This window comes from Macaca nemestrina, chromosome 6, assembly GCF_043159975.1.
Source record: "Macaca nemestrina isolate mMacNem1 chromosome 6, mMacNem.hap1, whole genome shotgun sequence".
NCBI classification, from domain to species: Eukaryota; Metazoa; Chordata; class Mammalia; order Primates; family Cercopithecidae; genus Macaca; species Macaca nemestrina.
In genome coordinates, this window is record NC_092130.1 from 100,964,156 (window position 1) to 100,985,208 (window position 21,053).

The following is a 21,053-nucleotide window of genomic DNA, read 5'->3' on the forward strand; positions in this document are numbered from 1 at the left end:
TTTAAAAAGGAAATTTCTACATCAATGAGATGGACTGTAGTAAATGTAGACATTAAAATAATCAATGACTTTGGAGTGTCTATAATTATATCTGGTAACTTGCACCTTAAGTTAAGCTGATCAAGTAGGCAAAACATCCTAAGCTGTAAAGGGCAAGGTGTGTGAGTGTATGTTAGGGTGTGTGTGTGTGTCTGCGCATGTGTGTGCATGTGTGTGTGTGGGGGGGTAGTATTCAATGGGTGCCCATCCTTTGTCTTAGGAGAACCTGTGTGTACCTGTTTAGTCTGCCCATCTTAATGGATGTGTGGGAAAGATGGAATATTCAAAGTTGAAGAGTGATTCAAGAATTCTTTCATATAATTTTACAGAGATCTGGAATTTCTGAAGACAGATTTTTTTTTCTTTCAGTAGTCTGAACTCTTAAAAGTCTAATTTATGCCAGTAGTTCTTAATGGGAGTGGTACTGCCCTTTAGGAGTGTTTTGAAATTTTGCAGTGGGGCTTTCTGTGGAGCTGTTGGCCTGCCTTCCTTCCTTCCTTCCTTCCTTCCTTCCTTCCTTCCTTCCTTCCTTCCTTCCTTCCTTCCTTCCTTCTTTCCTTCCTTCCTTCCTTCCTTCTTCTTTCTCTTTCATTCTTTCCTTTCTTTTCTTTTTTTCTCTCTCCCTTCCTTCCTTCCTCTTTCTTTCTTCTTTTCTTTCTTTCTCTCTTTCTTCCTTTCTTCTCTCTCTCTCTCTTTCTCTCTTTCATTCTCCCTTTCTTTCCTTCTTCTTGGATGTTAAAATAATTTGGAGGTCCCCAATGGCATTTAGTTGGTAGGAGTGCTACATTTTTTGACATTCAGAAGTCCCACTTAGCATTCACAATCTGAGCCTCTATAACTAAAATATGCTTTATGTATAAACAACAAAAATGGACTTTTATATTTATTAAATTTTCCAGGAATACAACTATTGTATAAATGGAGGGAAAGTTGCACATTTTTTCTCTCAGAGCTTTACCAAATATTGTTTTCTATTTCAGAAAGTTATGTTGCCTCTGGCAACACTGCTCATAATATTTACATTCATAATGATTCTCCACATACATGTAAGTGCCTAATAACATTATTATATCTTCTAATGTTGTCATTCTTGATTATTTACATACTTGAATATACATTCTTTTTATAAATTACTTTCTTTGTATCTCTCCTTTTCACTATGTTTAGGATACTTTTCATTGGAAGTTCTGTCCAGGGCAATCAGTCAAGAAAAAGAAATAAAGGGTATCCCAAATAGGAAAAGATGAATTCCAATTGTCTCTGTTTGCAGATGACGTGATTGTACATTTAGAAAACCCCATTGTCTCAGTCCAAAATTTCCTTAAGTTGACAAGCAACTTCAACAAGTCTCAGGATACAAAATCAATGTGCAAAAATCACAAGCATTCCTATATACCAATAATAGACAAACAGGGAGCCAAATTATGAGTGAACTCCCATTCACAATTGCTACAAAGAGAATAAGATACCCAGGAATACAACCTACAAGGGATGTGAAGGACCTCCTCAAGGAGAACTACAAACCACTGCTCAAAGAAATAAGAGAGGACACAAACAAATGGAAAAACATTCCATGCTTATGGATAGGAAGAATCAATATCATGAAAATGGCCAGACTGCCTGAAGTAATTTATAGAGTCAATGCTATCCCCATCAAGTTACCACTACCATTGACTTTCTTCACAGAACTAGAAAAATCTACTTTACATTTCATATGGAACCAAAAAAAGAGCCCGTATAGCCAAGGTAATTCTAAGTAAAAAGAACAAAGCTGGAGGCATCATGCTCTCTGACTTCAAGCTATACTACAAGGCTACAGTAACCAAAACAGCATGGTACTGGTACTAAAACAGATATATAGAACAATAGAACAGAAGAGAGGCCTCAGAAATAACAACACACTTCTACAACCATCTGATCTTCAACAAACCTCACAAAAACAAGCAATTGGGGAAACTATTTCCTACTTAATAAATGGTGCTGAGAAAACTGGCTAGCCATATGCAGGTAACTGGCTAGCCATATCCAGAAAACTGAAACTGGACCCCTTCCTTACACCTTATAAAAAAATTAACTCAAGATGGATTAAAGACTTAAACATAAGATCTAAAACAATAAAAAACCTAGAAGAAAACCTAGGCAGTACCATTCAGGACATAGGCATGGGCAAAGACTTCATGACTAAAACACCAAAAGCGATTGCAACAAAAGCAAAAATTGACAAATGGGATCTAATTAAACTAAAGAGCTTCTGCACAGCAAAAGAAACTATCATCAGAGTGAACAGAAAACTACAGAATGGGAGAAAATTTTTGCAATCCACCCATCTGACAAAGGGCTAATATCCAGAATCTACAAGGAACTTAAACAAATTTACAAGAAAAAAACAACCCCATCAAAAAGTGGGCAAAAGATATGAACAGACACTTCTCAAAAGAAGACATTTAAGCAGCCAACAAACATATGATAAAAAGCTCATCATCACTGGTCATTAGAGAAATGCAAATCAAAACCACCATGAGATACCATCTCATGCCAGTTAGAATGGTGATCATTAAAAAGTCAGGAAACAACAGATTCTGGTGAGGATGTGGAGAAATACGATCGCTTTTACACTGTTGGTGGAAGTGTAAATTAGTTCAACCATTGTGGAAGACAGTGGGGCAATTCCTTGAGGATCGAAAACCAGAAATACCATTTGACCCAGCAATCCCATTACTGGATATATAGCCAAAAGATGATAAAACATTCTACTATAAAGACACATGTATGTTTATTGTGGCACTGTTCACAATAGCAAAGACTTGGACCAACCCAAATGCCCATCAATGATAGACTGGATAAAGAAAATGTGGCACATATATACCATGGAATACTATGCAGCCATAAAAAAGGATGAGTTCACATCCTTTGCAGCGACATGGATGAAGCTGGAAACCATCATTCTCAACAAACTAACACAAGAACAGAAAACCAAACACCACATGTTCCCACTCATAAGTGGGAGCTGAACAATGAGAACACGTGGACACAGGGAGGGGAGCATCATACACTGGGGCCTCTTGTGGGGTGGGGTGCTAGGACAGGGATAGCAGTAGGAGAAATACCTAATGTAGATGACAGATTATAGCTGCAGCAAACCACCATGGCACGTGTATATCTATGTAACAAACCTGCACGTTCTGCACATGTATCCCAGAACTTAAAGTATTAAAAAATAAATAAATAAAGTCAAAAACAGGAAAAGTGTAGGTTAGTCGGTAATATCTATTAATTTGACTTCAGAATAATAAAGGAACATAAAATATTTGCTATGAAAAGGGGTTGGATCTGATAAGGTTAAGAAGCAATGTGTTAGGCATGATGTTTAAAAGCACAGAGTTCAGAGATAAATACCTCTGAGCTCAAGACCAGCTCTAGTATATAACCTCAGGCAAATCATTTAACTTCTCCAAATCTTATCTCTCTCATCTCCAGAATGGGAGAACTACATATTATATTAGTTATTTTGAGGGTTAAGTGAGATAGTTAGATGTTTAGCTTGATGTCTGGCCCTTAGTAAGCAATAGATAAATCGTAGCTATTATTTCAAAGTTTCTATTACTGATGAAACTTAAAACTCAACTCAACATAAAAGATATAGAAGCCAGAGTCTCTGTGGGAAGTAAAACTTGGTGTATCTATATAGAACCTCTGAATTTCTTTGTCAGTATCTTTCTGCCTTCTTTTTTTCTTTTTAAAAATGATCACTTTATCAACTAACAATGCACTGTCCACCCTCGCCAGTTGCCACATTGGTGGGTGTGGAAGAGGGGCTCTACCTGCCTTCAAAAGCATGCTCTTTGAAAACAGGCAGCTTTGCTTCATAGGCTAGCAATAGGTTTCTCCACTTTGCTTTAGGATAATCAAAACAAGGTTCTAATGAGCCCACCAGTAAAATGTGTTTCATGAGATTAGCAGTCTATACCACATTGTGCAATTAGAACCCTCTTCTTCTTTCTAAGTTTAGTTTCATAATATGACTGCTAATTGCACAGAAAGAGACATTTCCAACTCTTACTTTGGACGCATACACACTTAATATCTACTGCCTGGACCCTTTTTTCCTTCAGAACACCTGAAAAACTGTATGATGCCCAAGAAAATACACTTAAGCCGAAGTTTCTAAGTCTACCCAATTTTAATGTTAGAGTAGGAAGTAATTTTAATGTCATTGGAATAACTTAAACTGATCTCTTATCTTATTTAATATCTTTTTTCCCCAAAAGTTGATCAGCATATTACAGGGTTAACAAATGGAAAGAGGGAGGAAAAAGATGATTTCTTGAGAGAATTTTGGAGCTCATTTATCTTTCCATCTGAAAGCTATTTTTCTATAAACTCCCACAAGACTGAAGTCTAAAATTGTGTAGGATCCATACCCTTGAACACACACATTAACCAATTTTAAGCAAATTGCTGCATTTTGCAAGCAATACCATACATAATTCAACCGTCTTTTCCCTGGATAATTAGCAGTGAGTGATCCCCTACCCTGACGAGCAGGCATGAAGGCTTGATTGAGCCCACAGCTGGGCTCCCAGTAATTATGAATCTCTCTGCATCCTGGGAAGAGCCTAGGGAGAGAAGGCCTGATGCCTGTTCACTCTACATTCTGGACTGCAACTGTGTCCTGAAAAAATGACATACTAATTCAACAAATAGGTATTGAACTCCTCCTGTGTAACAGGTGCTATTGTAGGTGCTGGGGATACAACAGTGAAAAACAAAACAAAACAAATCCCTGCCTCGGTAGAGTTTGCAGGTTAGTGGGAGAAAACAGACAAAAATAAAATAAAATAGATAAGTAAATTTTATATGACATGAGAAGCCAATAAGTCTTTTTCAATTTATTTATTCTTTTATTTTATTTTTCACTTTTGTTTGAGATTCAGGGGGTACATGTTCAGGTTTGTTACCTGGGTATACAGTGGGATGCTGAGGTTTGGGGTACAAATGATCCCATCACCCAGGTGTTGAGCATAGTATCCAATAGTTTTTCAACCCTTGCCTACCTCCCTCTCTCCAAGCTCTAGGAGTCCCCAGTGTCTATTGTTGCCACCTTTATGTCCATGTGTACCCAATGTTTAGCTCCCACTTATAAGGGAGAACACGTGGTATTTGGTTTTCTTTTCCCATGTTAATTTGCTTAGGAAATGGCCTCCATGTAGTTTTCCATGGTATATATGTACCACACTTTCTTTATCCAATAGACCACGGACAGGCACCTGGGTTGATTCCATGTCTTTGCTATTGCAAATAGTGCTGCGATGAAGATGCAAGTGTGTGTGTGTCTTTTTGATAGAACTATTTGTTTTCTTCTGGATATATACCCAGTAATAGGATTTCTGAGTCAAATGGTAATTCTGTTTTAAGTTTTTTGAGAAATCTCCCAATTGCTTTCCACAGTGGCTGAACCAATTTACATTCTCATTAAGAGTATATAACATTCCCTTTTCTCCATAGCCTCGCCAAATCTGTTGTTTTTAGACTTTTTACTAATAGCCATTCTGACAGGTATGAGATGGTATCTCGTCGTTTTAATTTGCATTTCTCTGGTGATTAGTGATGTGGAGCATTTTTTTGTATGTGTTAATTGGCCAAGAAGCTTATAAGTCTTAATAGAAATAGCAAGGAAGGATATTGAGCATTCCAGAGGGTGGGTTGCAGTTTTCTTAGAATGGACGTGGTGGGCCTCACTGGGCAGGCAACATCTGAGTAAAGACTAGAAGCAGCTGAGGAAGTGCACCATGGAGCTATCTGGGGGACAGCGTTCTAAGCAGAGGGAAGAATCCATGGAAGGGCCTGTTTGAAGAACAGGCTTGGAGTCTACTGTGGACAAAGATGGTGAGCCAGAAGGTTGTATTGGTGAGGCCAGGTAGGTCAGGGGAGCTAACAGTCCTGAGGACCATCCTCAGGACATTGACTTTTATTCTGAGTGAGAAGGGAAGTCATCGCAGGGTTTAGATTGGAGAAGTGACATGATCAGAAATGAGTTTTAAATGGACCCACTCTGGATTGGGAATGTCTTGCCTTGGGACAAGGGTGGGAACATGGTCTTATGGGAGGCTCCTGCCATAACTGAAGTGGGAGTTGCTGGGGGCTTGGACCAGTGTGAAAACTGGGAGATGAGCAATAGTTGGATTCTGGACATATTTTTATGGTAAAGCCAGCAAGATTTCCTGTGGTATGGAGATGGAATGTGATAAACGAGTCCAGGATAACTCCACAGTTTTAAGACTAGATTTTTTAATCATCTAGACTCACTGTGAGGAAAAAATGGTTTCGAATTCACAGTTAACTGTGTACTCTTCCAGGAATGTGTTTGTCTCTGTAGATATAGGTGAAAAATATTCCTTCATCCCCAGAGGCTTTTAACTGCTTTTGAAGAGTCTCTGGGCCAACAGGTCAAATCAGCACAAAGTACTGCAGCCTGCTTGAATTTCACAGGTTCTCCTGCTGAGACAGACAAGCATTCACCCTCAGTTCACCCTTAGCTGTCTTTATGACTTCACCTGAAGAGGACACTTGTGTTCAGACATTGTTTCTGTAAAATATGTAAATAAAGCCATCTAGTCATTATGTGAGAATGTAAGCAACAGGGGACATTTTCTCTTGATCATTGCTGTGGGAAAAATCCACACAGCTTTTGACTCTGCTGAAACCTAGAAAGAATCTAGTAGCTTGCCTATACCCTCACGGAATAAGGCAAATGGAAAGGACAGCACTGTTGCCACCGGCATTAAGTTTCTTTACGGGCCTTGACCCAGGCAAGGATCCTTGGTCCCACGTTACCATGAACAGCGGTCAAATCCTAAGAGAAGCTCCCTGTCAGCAACAGGTGAGGAAAGCAAAAGATTACTACTCTTAATAGTTAGGCTTTGAAGTATTGCAGCTGATTTCCATAAGTCACACGAGATGGAAGACTTCTCATTCATTTGGAGACAAACATAGAGGGGGTCTCCTAAAAGTTTCATTAATACAGGCTCGATGAGAGCAGAGACTCTGTTGATCACTGTCATGTCCCCAGCACCTTTGAGAGTGTCTTCAACATAGTAGACGCTCTATAAATATTTGCTAAGTAAATTAATACAAGGGAAGATGTTCCTAGTTTCCTCTCAAATGTACTAACTTACTCTGATAAAGTACTATACAGTTAATAAGGTAAAAGGAATTCTACTACAAGTTTCAGTGATGTAAACACAAGAGAAGAGTGCCAGTGTTTATTGAATACCCATGATATGCCAGAGTCCCAACTAAGAAACTTTTACCTATTATTTCATTCACTCCTCCTCACAGTCACACTGTAAGTTACATGTTATCACTCCCTTTTTACAAATGAAGAAACTGAGACTCAGATAATTTCAGTCATTTGTTCAAGCCCAGTCTGTTTGCTTTCAAATGCCATGATTATTTTACTATATCCTTATGTTTTCATTATTTGTGTGTGCCTCCCCTCCCCTAGTCTACAGGGAGCTTGCAGGCTAGGGGAAGGGAGGCACACACAAATAATGAAAACATTAGAGGCTAAGGAGAACCATGAGAAGTTCTAGCAATACATTCTAGAAAATCAGGGCATAGACTCTAGAGCCAAACAGCTTAAATTCAAATCCTTTCTCTGACACTCGCTGGCTGTGTAATTCTCCTCAGGGAAACTATCCAACCTCGCAGTGCCTTTATTTTCTCATGTGTAAAATGGGAATAATTTTTGTACTTACACTGTGAGGTTGTTGTGAGAATTAAGTGAGTATATATAAATACACATAGCATGTGACATGTACATGTTGTTGATGAGGACGAAGTCCAGGAAGTGCTTCAAGGGAGATAAGGCATTGTAAGAGTGAGTGAAATTTGGATAGACGGCAATTCAGGCAAAGCTCTCAAACGTAGGGACTAATGTGACTGAAGGCATGGAAGCCATAGAATATTAGAGGAACACCAATGATAGAGTTTGGCTGGAATGTAGACCAGCGATTATCCATGGGGTGGTATGCCTAAGTTTTCCGGGAGTGCTATGTCAAACAACGGCCCCAGGACCAAATGCTGATTTAGGCCTTCCCCCAGGAAAGTGGAGGTAAGGGACCAACACTCCCAGTCCCAGAGAGAAAGCAGGCAGGAGATGAGGCAAGAAGGCAGACTGGGGTCAGATCATAATATCAAGTGCCAGGGTCAGGGATTAGCCTTTATATTCTGTACACATTTTCTGCTAATAAAGAGTTACGCTGTAATCGGAAATGTTCCTGCATGGGAAACAAGGTAGAACAATTCCAAAACAACTTGTGAACTGCCCCCATATTGTGCACTACAGAAGAAGCTACATTGCCTAAACAAAAACCATTTTTCCTCTTACATAGCATCTCTTTCTGAAAGCAGGGGAAAGATCAGAATGGGCAAAACGAAATCATGGAAATTCACATATATGAAGGGAAGGCATTTGGTAATGACCAGAGCTGAGGACATGGTCACAGCACACATGTCCATGAAGCTGGCACTGGGTCAGAGTTTCTAGAAGAAGCAGACCATCACTTCCTACTATAAAAAGGCAAAATGTTCAGCTTTCTGTAACCAAGAAGCGTTACTGTCCTCTAGAGAAGTCAAACACTCAATCATTATGAGCCACTGAGAGGTTATAGATATTGAGGCAATGACCCCTTCCCTGAGAAACCTGCTTCATGGTTGAGGAAACAGATGAGGTCTGTGTTCAGAATAAGTAAAGGAATTTTTTTCACAATAGCATTACCAACATGCACACATGAGTATTGCACAAAACCTCAAATGCAGGGAGACAGCAGATGAGATAGTCAAGATCAATGGGATTAATCTTAGAAGGCATTTGGAATGAGGTGAAATCTTGGCTAACTTAAAAGGGAAAGTTCAGGTATGAAAATGACTTCAGGTTCAGATGGATCCAGGGGCTGAAATGATGTCACCAGGACTCTGATTTTCCCTCCATTCTGTATTCCATTCATCCTTGCATGGTTTCATTTGTCAGCTAATGCTTTTTGTACATTATGGGCAAGAAGTCTATCAGCTTAGCAACCTCAGCAGAGTGTTTTTCTGTCCCAATGACAGCATATTGATCTAGGAAGGGACTCAAATTTATTCTGCTACAGCCACATATCCATTCCTGAACCAGTCATTTTGACTGTGGGATGAGATGCATGATCAGCTACATCTCAGCAATGAGCCCTCCTAGTCATATATGAAATTATTACAGGGAGGTTCTCCAAAGGAAAACATTGTTCAGGGAAAACCAACTAAAAAACCATGAAGGGTATATAGAGCAGAAACAGACAATTATTCCTCAACTCTTAGAGGGTAAGAAATGAGAAGAGGGCATATTTGCATAAACTATTTTGGAAAGATAAATACAAGTGTTACCAACAACATTTTAAGGCTTTGGTTTTTCAAACATTTATATTTTTAGTTACCAAACTTGTTTCCCTCCTAACAGATATCTTTTTATGTAAACCATAAATATAAAACAGATAAAAGCAAAACAACTGTGAATGAGGCAAAGAGAAGGTGTGAGGCTGGAACCTGCACCCACTTGGTCTCCTCCTGCGATATTGTATTAGCTACAAGTCACTTCAGAGAAACCCTGGGACTATTTAAAATCCTGCTGGCTGAAAATATAAACAGCTTCAAGAAAGGTTTAGAAAACACTGGACAAACCTATAGATCTATGATGGTCTATAAGGGAAGTGGAGGAACTTGATTAATATATCATGAGATTTAGGTCGTGCTCACTCCCCCACTGACAAGGTATGCCCCATGTCACTGTGAAAGTAAAACACTGGCTTCGAGCTCCTGTGGCTTCTCTTATTCCAGGTAGAGGCTTTGGAATCACACAGGACTAGATTAAAGTTCCACCTCCAAACTTACTGGTTATATGACCTTGGGCAATTTGCTTACTTTTCTGAGCTTGTTTTCTAATGTGTAAAATGCATTTCTGTTTATTCACAGGGTCATCTTTCAGGTAACAAGAGATCATATAAATAATGCATGCACCTGAGGGCGTGTCACACAATGAACACTCAGGAGGCCAATGTCTTCATTTTCTTGGCCAATAGCATTACCAAGAAATCTAGAGATGCTGCTAAATTGCCAGATAAGGATCCTTTTTTGATTAGTACAAGCCCCAAGACTGTGGGCCTCAATGTTACTAAGAGCAACACAAATACAAACATTAATACTGATTCTGATGCTGAAAGTAATGCATACCATGTGCCAAGGACCAGTCTATATGCTTTATACACCTCATCCCTCTAATCCTTACAATAATCCTAGAAGGTAGGTCCCATTATTAGTCCCATTTTACAAACAAAGAAAAAGGCTTTTAGGGAGCTTAGTTGACCTCCAACACATCCACAGCTAATGTGTGTTGATAGCCCAGCCAGAAAGTGGCCAAGGTAAGAAATGTACTGTTTGATGTAAGGAAGAATAAAGCGAAGGTTGTTATGAAATGGATCTGGCTACCAGCCCAGAGATCCTTAAACATAAGCTCCATTATCCTTGGAGGTTTTGCTAACCACCTGGCTGGTGGAATTAATGGATATCATAATTTCTTGATTTGGCTCTAGGAAAAGTTAAGATGGAACAAGTCATAGGGATTGAGTCCCTGAGTTTGAGCTTTATCAGCATTTTTTTCCTTGTCCCTCCTGTGCTCCATTTATCAGAGCCTGCAGCTCTCCATAAAAGTCACTGGAACCATCCTTTAGCTCCATCTCTACTCTTTGCTCCAAATCCTCCCTTCTCCTCTGGTTTCTCTCTGGAGCCTGTGCATTTAGTTCTCTCTCTCGGCCTTGTGTCTTCTGATTGGCAACTTCGTTAGACAGACTGCCTGATTTTTGCTTTGATTTCTCCTTCTGAGCCCCACACTCTATGGCCCTGGGCAATATGATGTCCTGACTCAGAGGCCCAGACCTCCTAACCCAAATAGCCCCTGCTTTTTACAGAGGTAAGTTAAATGGTACGAGGTTTGCTCACCACTTGGTTCCATTTTCTGAGGTTTGAAGGACTCATTACTTAATCATCATATTTTGTTGTTTTTTGACCCCTTCTCACCCTCCCTAAAGCCCGAAAGTGTTTTGGGTGATTAAAGAACAGACGTCATTGTTATTGAGCCTTACAAGCACATAAAACAAAACAAAACTGAAGAAAAGGGTTTTAAGGTTCCCAAAACATCAAGTGGCAACAGAGGATACAGGATAGCAATTATAATTGCCTATCTATAAATTCCTATTTTGGAAAATGCAATTATTATAATAATAGCACATGAAGAATCTTACTTATATCACCCAGCCCATATCATCTCCGTGTCCGCTCTTGAGATGTGCTGTCATACGTAAACAATATATTAAATTTTGACTGAAACGTAGCCCACACTCCCATCTCATCTTTGTAGTCTGTGTTAGTCCGTTCTCATGCTGCTATAGGGACATACCAGAGACTGGGTAATTTATAAAGGAAAGAGGTTTAAGGTTTAATTGACTCACAATTCTGCATGGCTGGGGAGGCCTCAGAAAACTTACAATAATGGCAGAAGGGGAAGCAAAGAAATCCTTATTCACATGATGGCAGGAAGGAGAAGTGCTGAGCAAAAAGGGAAAAAGCCCTTTATAAAACCATCAGATCTCGTGAGAACTCACTCATGAGAACAGCATGAGGGTAACCAACCCCATGGTTAAATTACCTCCCACTCGGTCCCTCCCATGACACGTGGGGATTATGGAACTACAACTCAAGATGAGATTTGGGTAGGGACACAGCAAAACCATATCACATTCCCTCTGGTTACTTTACTTATATATTAAACAAACAAACAAACGAACAAAAAAACAAAAAAGAAAACCAGAAGTAATGGGCAGCTGATGCAAAAGAAACAGATCTTTTTATTTTTATTATCTTTATCTAAACTTCTTAGCGTTTCATAAGTACCTTCACCCAACTTGGTTAACAACGCATTTCCTGCAACTTTCCCTCAGCTTTTCTGCTGTGTAACTATCAATGCTTGGCCAGAGAGTCAGACTGGAATTCACAAAGAGGCTTCACCCTTTTCTGTTCTTTATGCCCCTAGATATGTTTCCAGTGATTTTTAAAATGTATATAAACAACTTTATTGAGATCTAATTCACATAGCATACAATTTACCCATTTAAAGGGTACAGTGTAATGGTTTTTAGTATATTCACAAAGTTGTTCAGCTATTACCACAATCAATTTTAGAGCTCTTTTATCACCCTCCAAAGGAACCCCATATCCACTAGCAGTCACTGCCTCTTCTTCGTCCCTTCAGTGACCCACCGCCTGTCACAGGTGAGCAGCAGAGATTGTGGAAATACTGTTGCACCTTTGATTCGCTCTTCATTCCGAGTTCAATCTGGAAGGTTCATGACTGGTATCATATGAAAAAGACACATGCACACACATGTTTACAGCAACACAATTCACAATTGCAAAAATATAGAACCTACCTAAATGCCCGTCAACCAATGAATGCATAAAGAAAATATGATATATATACAGCATGGAATACTACTCATCTAAAAACTGGAACGAAATAATGGCCTTTGTCGCAACTTGGATGGAGCTGGAGGCCATTCTTTTAAGTGACATTACTCAGGATTGGAAAATCAATTATTGTATGTTCTCACTTATAAGTGGGGGCTAAGCTATGAGGATACAAAGGCATAAGAACGATATAATGGACTTGGGGAACTTGGGGGGAATGGTGGGAGGAGGTGAGGAATAAAAGACTACATACTGGGTACAGCGTACACTGCTCAGGTGATGGGTGAACCAAAATCTCAGAAATCACCACTGAAGTCCTCATCCATGCAACTGAACACAAGCTGTTTCCCCAAAACTACTGAAATTTTAAAAATAAAGTTCATGACTGGGCTGGGGGAGTGGTGCACTCCCCCATGAGGCTCAAGAGGCCATCTATTAGGAGGAATTCCAGTGCAAATGACTAAGGGTGATATTTCAATATTGCTGCCAACATCTGCCAACAAATTTTCACACAGGCCTAACTACTTGTATATGAGTATTTACAACTTTTCTTTTTCCCAGGAACCATTTCTGAACTGGAAAAGAGACTTTTTTTTTTTTTTTTGAGATGGAGTCTTGCTCTGTCGCCCAGGCTGGAGTGCAGTGGTGCTGCAAGCTCCGCCTCCTGGATTCACGCCATTCTCCTGCCTCAACCTCCCGAGTAGCTGGGACTACAGGCGCCCGCCACCACGCCCGGCTAATTTTTTGTATTTTTAGTAGAGACGGGGTTTCACTGTGTTAGCCAGGAAGGTCTCGATCTCCTGGCCTCATGATCCGCCCGCCCTGGCCTCCCAAAGTGCTGGGATTATAGGTGTGAGCCACCACGCCTGGTGGAAAAGACATTTTTAAAAATTCCTTGTCAAAATTCTGTACGCAAAATTATTTTCTTCTGGCCCTCTGAGCCGCCCTCTGCTCCCTGCAGCCCCCAGGCCCCCTTCCTCTCTCTAAGCACTCTTGAAATTCTGGACCTTCTTACGGCCCCAGCAAGCCAGGGTCCCCACCTTTGGTGCATCACCAGGCTCAGACATAATTCCACACTTCTAGTGGGTTCTTTCTGCCTGTCCATGCTTCATCTCCCATCAGAGCTCAACTGTTCATCTTTTAATGCATCTCTTATACTTCAGGCGTTAGTTTATTATTATTTTTTTTAATCGTACTGAGTGGTACTAAATTACAACATCATCTTCCTAGTCCACATAAACTCTTAGCGTGGTGTGAAGAAAGCACTCTGAAAGCTGTTGCTCTATTTAAGCATGAAAATCAGTGTTCTGAATAATTGTGTGGAGGAACAACAGTGGGTAGAGGAAGGGGAGAGAAAGGAGGTGTGATTCTTTTAGGAATTAAATGCAGCTGAGTCAGAGGTCTGTGTCAGAAGCCGAACTATAAATCTGGTGACACAGCAGTGGGAGAAACACCTCCCCCATCAAGCAAGGAGTGTTAGCTCTCTGGATGTGCTGTGGTATCATTCTCTGCATGTCTTAATGTTTAAATCCTAATGTAACCTGCTGAAAATAATTTTCAGCGCTTATTAATGTTCATAGTAAATGCTGCTTATAGGTTATTTTGGTGGTGTTAAGTGTGGAGTCAGATGCTAGAGCAGGGCTTCTCGAATTTGAGTGTGCACAGAACCATGGGGAGCTTATTAAAATTCAGATTCCTGGGTCCCACCTCCAGAGTTTCAGTGGCTAGGCAGGCCCAGCATTACGCAGGCTCTCAGTGGGTCCAGGCCACACTTGGAGAAAAATCATGTGGGAAATATCCCAGGTAGGAATAACAGATGTGTGATGCAAACTGGGAACTTACAGATGGCACAGGCTTCCCTCTGTGTTTCTTCTCTCTGCTTGCCATGGAGAGGGTAAAAATATGTGTAGGGGTGGGTACCTGGGAAATGTTACCAGAAACTTTGCTGTTTGAAGTTAAATGTCTCAAAGGCTTCATGAAAGATGCCTAGATTAAACATTATTTCTGGGTGTGTCTGTGAGAGTGTTTCTGAATGAGACAAGCATTTGAATTGGTGGACTCAGTAAAATAGATGGCCCTCCACTCTATGGGTTGACATCAACCAGTTTGTTTAGGGCCTTGCTATGGTTTGAATATTTGTGTTCTCTCCCAAATTTACATTGAAGCTTAATCCCCAGTGCAACAGTATTAAGAGGTGGGGCCTTGAGAAGGTGATTAGCCCATGAGGGCTCCATCCTTATAAATATTAATATCTTATAAAAGGTATTGCCTCTCCATCTCTTCCTTCATGTGAGACTCAGCATTCAGCCCCTCCAGAGGATTCAGCAACAAGGTGCCATCTTGGAAGCAGAGAGTAGCCCTCACAGACACCAAATCTGCCAGTGCCTTGATCTTGGACTTCCCAGCCTCCAGAACTGTGAGCAGTAAACTTATATTGTTAATAAATAACTCAGCCTGTGGTATTTTTTTTATAGCAGTCCAAAGGACTAAGACAGGCCTGGGTAGAAAAAAAAAAAAAAAGGCAGAGAAGAGAGGAATTCACCCCACCCCCCGATTTTATTATTTCACCTCACTGCTGGAGCTTGGACATATTATCTCCTGCTCTCAAACTGGAAGTCACACCACAGGCTTCCCTACTTCTCAGGGTTTGGACACAGGCAGAATTACACCACAGACTTTCCTGGGGCTCCAGTCTTGCAGACCCTGAGACTTCTCAGTGTCCATAATTGTGGGAGCCAATTTCTCACAATCATTTTCTCGCTCTCTCTCTCTCCCTCCCTCACTCCCCACTCTCTCTCTTCCTATATATAAATATATGTGTGTGTATCTATACTGTATATCTATACTGTATATATATGTATATACACGCATACATACATATATACAAATTGATATGGTTTGGCTGTATCCCCACCCAAATCTCATCTTGAATTCCCACGTGTTGTGGGAGGTAACTGAATCATGGGGTTAAGTCTTTCCCATGCTGTTCTCGTGATAGTGAGTAAGTCTTACGAGATCTGATGGTTTTAAAAAGAGGAGTTCCCCTGCACACGTTCTCTCATTTTTTGCCTGCCACTAACCATGTAAGATGTGACTTGCTTCTCCTTGCCTTCCCCCCAGCCATGTGGAATTGTAAGTCCAATTAAACCTCTTTCTTTTGTAAATTGCTCAGACTTGGGTATGTCTTTACCAGCAGCGTGAAAATGGACTAATACACAAATATAGAGATGTATTAGATATACACATGTGTATATGTACAATAGAGAGAGAGTGAGAGAGAGAAGGAAAGACAGAGAGAATGAGAGTGAGATTTATTATGAGGAATTGGCTCATGTGATTATGGAGACTGAAAAGTCCCATGATCTTCCATCTGCAGGCTGGAGACCTAGGAAAGCCAACCAGTGATGTAATACACACACACACACACACACACACACATATTCACACAAACACACTCACACACTCACACATACTCACATACATACTCATACATACACACACACAACTAACATGTTCTGAAGAGTAAAGGCTAGTTGTCCTACAGAGTATTCCATGTTCTAGATTCTCTTGACATCTTCCTTGCAATTCAAATCAATTCAATCATGATTCATCCACTTATGGCTAGGATGCCACCCAGCTGAGGTTGGGTACCTTCCACTGCATTACTTCAAGGAGCACACAATGAAAGGTAACCCATTACTAGTGATGGCATGAGTGTACTATTGTTCTCAGTATTTCTCCACTCCCCATGGGACTTTCTTTTTTAATGGGGGGAGATTTTACTCTTATTTTTCAACTGCTAGTGCCTGCCTGCAGGATCTGCCTGACTCCTCACTCTCATATAGCTCATGAGTTGGCTCTGCTTTTTTCACTTTTCTACCACATGTACATTGGAGAGAAGAGTATTATTTTCTGTCATCTAGTTATGTTGTGGGCTCAAGTTATAGATGATTTTATATATTCTCCTTGTTGATATGCATGGTTCTTGAAAGACATATGAAAAATTAGGATTTAGGAGTCCTGCCATTATTCTATGGGAATTTGGAAGTCCTGAATGAGCTTCTAATGTCAAGTTTTCTTAAAGCTTGTAAGAGCTGGAGCCAAACATGAGCTCTGAATATAATCAATTGACTTTGACTCTAAGGAAATACTTATAGTGAGTCAAAGCATTTTAACCTATATCTGAGATGAATATAAAGGTTACATAGGTAGTGATGGCTAGTTCTTAAAATGAGTATAATGGTTGTTATTTGTTTTTCTTCCTTCATATTTTGTTTCAAATTATTTGATAGCATGTCTAACTGACTATTATATTAATGATGTTTTATTTTTAATATACTGCATCTCCATAGGGAAATCATAGTGGCCTACAGTTGTGTGTTAATCTGTGTTGCCAATCAATCTAGGAAGCAATATAATATACTCCTTAAAACCTCTGAAATTGAAAAATCATCCAAGATGGCCAAATAGGAACAGCTCCAGGCTACAGCTCCCAGCGTAAGTGACCCAGAAGACGGGTGATTTCTGCATTTCCAATTGAGGTACCAGGTACATCTCACTGGGGCGTGTCAGACAGTGGGTGCAGGACAGTGGGTGCAGCCCACCAAGCAAGAGTCGAAGCAGGGTGAGGCATCACCTCACCTGGGAAGCATAAGGGGTAAGGGAATTCCCTTTCCTAGCCACGGGAAACCATGACACACAGCACCTGGAGAATTGGGTCACTCCCACCCTAATACTGCGCTTTTCCAAGGGTCTTAGCAAATAGCACACCAGGAGATTATATCCTGTGCCTGGCTTGGAGGGTCCCATGCCCATGGGGCCTCACTCATTGATAGCATAGCAGTCTGAGATCTAATTGCAAGGTGGCAGTGAGGCTGGGGGAGGGGCGCCCACCATTGCTGAGGCTTGAGTAGGTAAACAAAGCAGCCAGGAAGCTCAAACTGGGTGGAGCCCACCACAGTTCAAGGAGGCTTGCCTGCCTCTGTAGACTCCAACTCTGGGGACAGGGCATAGCCAAACAAAAGGAAGCAGAAACCTCTGCAGATGTAAATGTCCCTGTCTGATAGATTTGAAGAGAGTAGTGGTTCTCCCAGCACAGAGTTTGAGATCTGAGAATGGACAGATTGCCTCCTCAAGTGGGTCCCTGACCCCTGAGTAGCCTAACTGGTAGGCACCCTCCAGTAGGGGCAGACTGACACCTCACACGGCCAGGTACCCCTCTGAGATGAAACTTTCAGAGGAATGATCAGGCAGCAACATTTGCTGTTCAGCAATATTCACTCTTCTGCAGCTTCCGTTGCTGATACCCAGGAAAACCGGGTCTGGAGCGGACCTCCAACAAACTCCAACAGACCTGCAGCTGAGGGTCCTCACTGTTAGAAGGAAAACTAACAAACAGAAAGGACATCCACACCAAAACCCCATCTGTATGTCACCATCACCAAAGACCAAAGGCGGATAAAACCACAAAGATGGGGAAAAAACAGAGCAGAAAAGCTGAAAATTCCAAAAATCAGAGCACCTTTCCCCTCCAAAGGAACACAGCTCTTCACCAGCAACAGAACAAAGCTGGATGGAGAATGACTTTGACGAGTTCAGAGAAGAAGGCTTCAATCAAACTTCTCCGAGCTAAAGGAGGAAGTTCGAACCCATCACAAAGAAGCTAAAAACCTTGAGAAATGATTAGACAAATGGCTAACTAGAATAACCAATGTAGAGAAGTCCTTAAATGACCTGACAGAGCTGAAAACCATGGCACAAGAACTACGTGACAGAAGCACAAGCTTCAGTAACCAGCTGGATCAACTTGAAGAAAGGGTATCAGTGATTGAAGATCAAATGAATGAAATGAAGTGAGAAGAGAAGTTTAGAGAAAAAAGAGTAAAAAGAAACGAACAAGCCTCCAAGAAACATGGGACTATGTGAAAAGACCAAATCTACATCTGATTGCTGTACCTGAAAGTGATGGAGATAATGGAACCAAGTTGGAAAACACTCTGCAGGATATTATCCAGGAGACCTTCCCCAACCTAGTAAGGCATGCCAACATTCAAATTCAGGAAATACAGAGAATGCCACAGAGAACACCACAAATTACAGAGAAATACAGAGTTGCTCTTCTTGGAGTTCCTCGAGAAGAGCAACTCCAAGACACATAATTGTCAGACTCACCAAAGTTGAAATGAAGGAAAAAATGATAAGGGCAGCCAGAGAGAAAGGTCGGGTTATCCACAAAGGAAAGCCCATCAGACTAACAGCGGATCTCTCAGCAGAAACTCTACAAGCCAGAAGAGAGTTGGGACCAACATTCAACATTCTTAAAGAAAAGAATTTTCAACCCAGAATTTCAGATCCAGCCAAATCAAGTTTCATAAGTGAAGGTGAAATAAAATCCTTTACAGACAAGCAAATAATTACAGATTTTGTCACCACCAGGCCTGTTCTACAAGAGCTCCTGAAGGAAGCACTAAACATGGAAAGGAACAACCGGTACCAGCCACTGCAAAAACATGCCAAAATGTAAAGACCATCGATGCTAGGAAGAAACTGCATCAACTAATGAGCAAAATAACCAGCTAACATCATAATGACAGGATCAGGTTCACACATAACAATATTAAATGTTAATGGGCTAAATGGTCCAATTAAAAGACACAGACTGGCAAATTGGATAGAGTCAAGACTCATCAGTTTGCTGTATTCAGGAGACCCATCTCATGTGCAGAGACACACATAAGCTCAAAATAAAGGGATGGTGGAAGATCTACCAAGCAAATGGAAAACAAAAAAAGGCAGGGGTTGCAATCCTAGTCTCTGATAAAACAGACTTTAAACCAACAAAGATCAAAAGAGACAAAGAAGGCCATTACATAATGGTAAAGAGATCAATTCAACAAGAAGAGCTAACTATCCTAAATATATATGCACCCAATACAGGAGCACCCAGATTCATAAAGCAAGTCCTTAGAGACTTACAAAGAGACTTTACTCCCACATAATAATAATGGGAGAATTTAACATCCCACTGTCAACATCAGAAAGATCAATGAGGCAGAAAGTTAAGTAGGATATCCAGGAATTGAACTCAGCTCTGCACCAAGGGGACCTAATAGACATCTACAGAACTCTCCCCCCCAAATCAACAGAATATACATTCTTCTCAGCACCACATCGCACTTATTCCAAAATTGACCACATAGTGGGAAGTAAAGCACTCCTCGGCAAATGTACAAGAACAGAAATTATAACAAACTGTCTCTCAGACCACAGTGCAATCAAACTAGAACTCAGGACTAAGAAACTCACTCAAAACCACTCAACTACACGGAAACTAAACAACCTGTTCCTGAATGACTACTGGGTACATAACGAAATGAAGGCAGAAATAAAGATGTTCTTTGAAACCAATGAGAACAAAGATACAACATACAAGAATCTCTGGGACACATTTAAAGCAGTGTGTAGAGGGAAATTTATAGCACTAAATGCCCACAAGAGAAAGCAGGAAACATCTAAAATTGACACCCTAACATTACAATTAAAAGAACTAGAGAAGCAAGAGCAAACACATTCAAAAGTTAGCAGAAGGCAAGAAATAACTATGATTAGAGCAGAATTGAAGCAGATAGAGACACAAAAAACCATTAAAAAAAATCAATGAATGCAGGAGCTGATTTGTTGAAAAGATCAACAAAATTGATAGACCACTAGACTAATAAAGAAGGAAAGAGAGAAGAATCAAATAGATGCAATAAAAAATGATAAAGGGGATATCACCACGGACCCCACAGAAATACAAACTACCATCAGAGAATACTATAAACATCTCTACGCAAATAAACTAGAAAACCTAGAAGAAATGGATAAATTCCTGAACACATACACTCTCCCAAAACTAAACCAGGAAGAAGTTGAATCCCTGAATAGACCAATCACAGGCTCCGAAATTGAGGCAATAATTAATAGCCTACCAACCAGAAAACGTCCAGGACCAGATGGATTCACAGCCGAATTCCACCAGAGGTACAAGGAGGAGCTGGCACCATTCCTTCTGAAACTATTCCAATCAATAGAAAAAGAGGGAATCCTCCATAACTCATTTTATAAGGGCAACATCATCCTGATACCAAAGCCTGTCAGAGACACAACAAAGAAAGAGAATTTTAGACCAATATCCCTGATGAACATCAATGCAAAAATCCTCAATAAAATACTGGCAAACCGAATCCAGCAGCACATCAAAAAGCTTATCCACCATGATCAAGTGGGCTTCATCCCTGGGATGCAAGGCTGGTTCAACATACACAAATCAATAAACATAATCCAGCATATAAACAGAACCAAAGACAAAAACCACATGATTATCTCAATAGATGCAGAAAAGACCTTGGACAAAATTCAATAGCCCTTCATGCTAAAAACTCTCTATAAATTCAGTGTTGATGGAACGTATCTTAAAATAA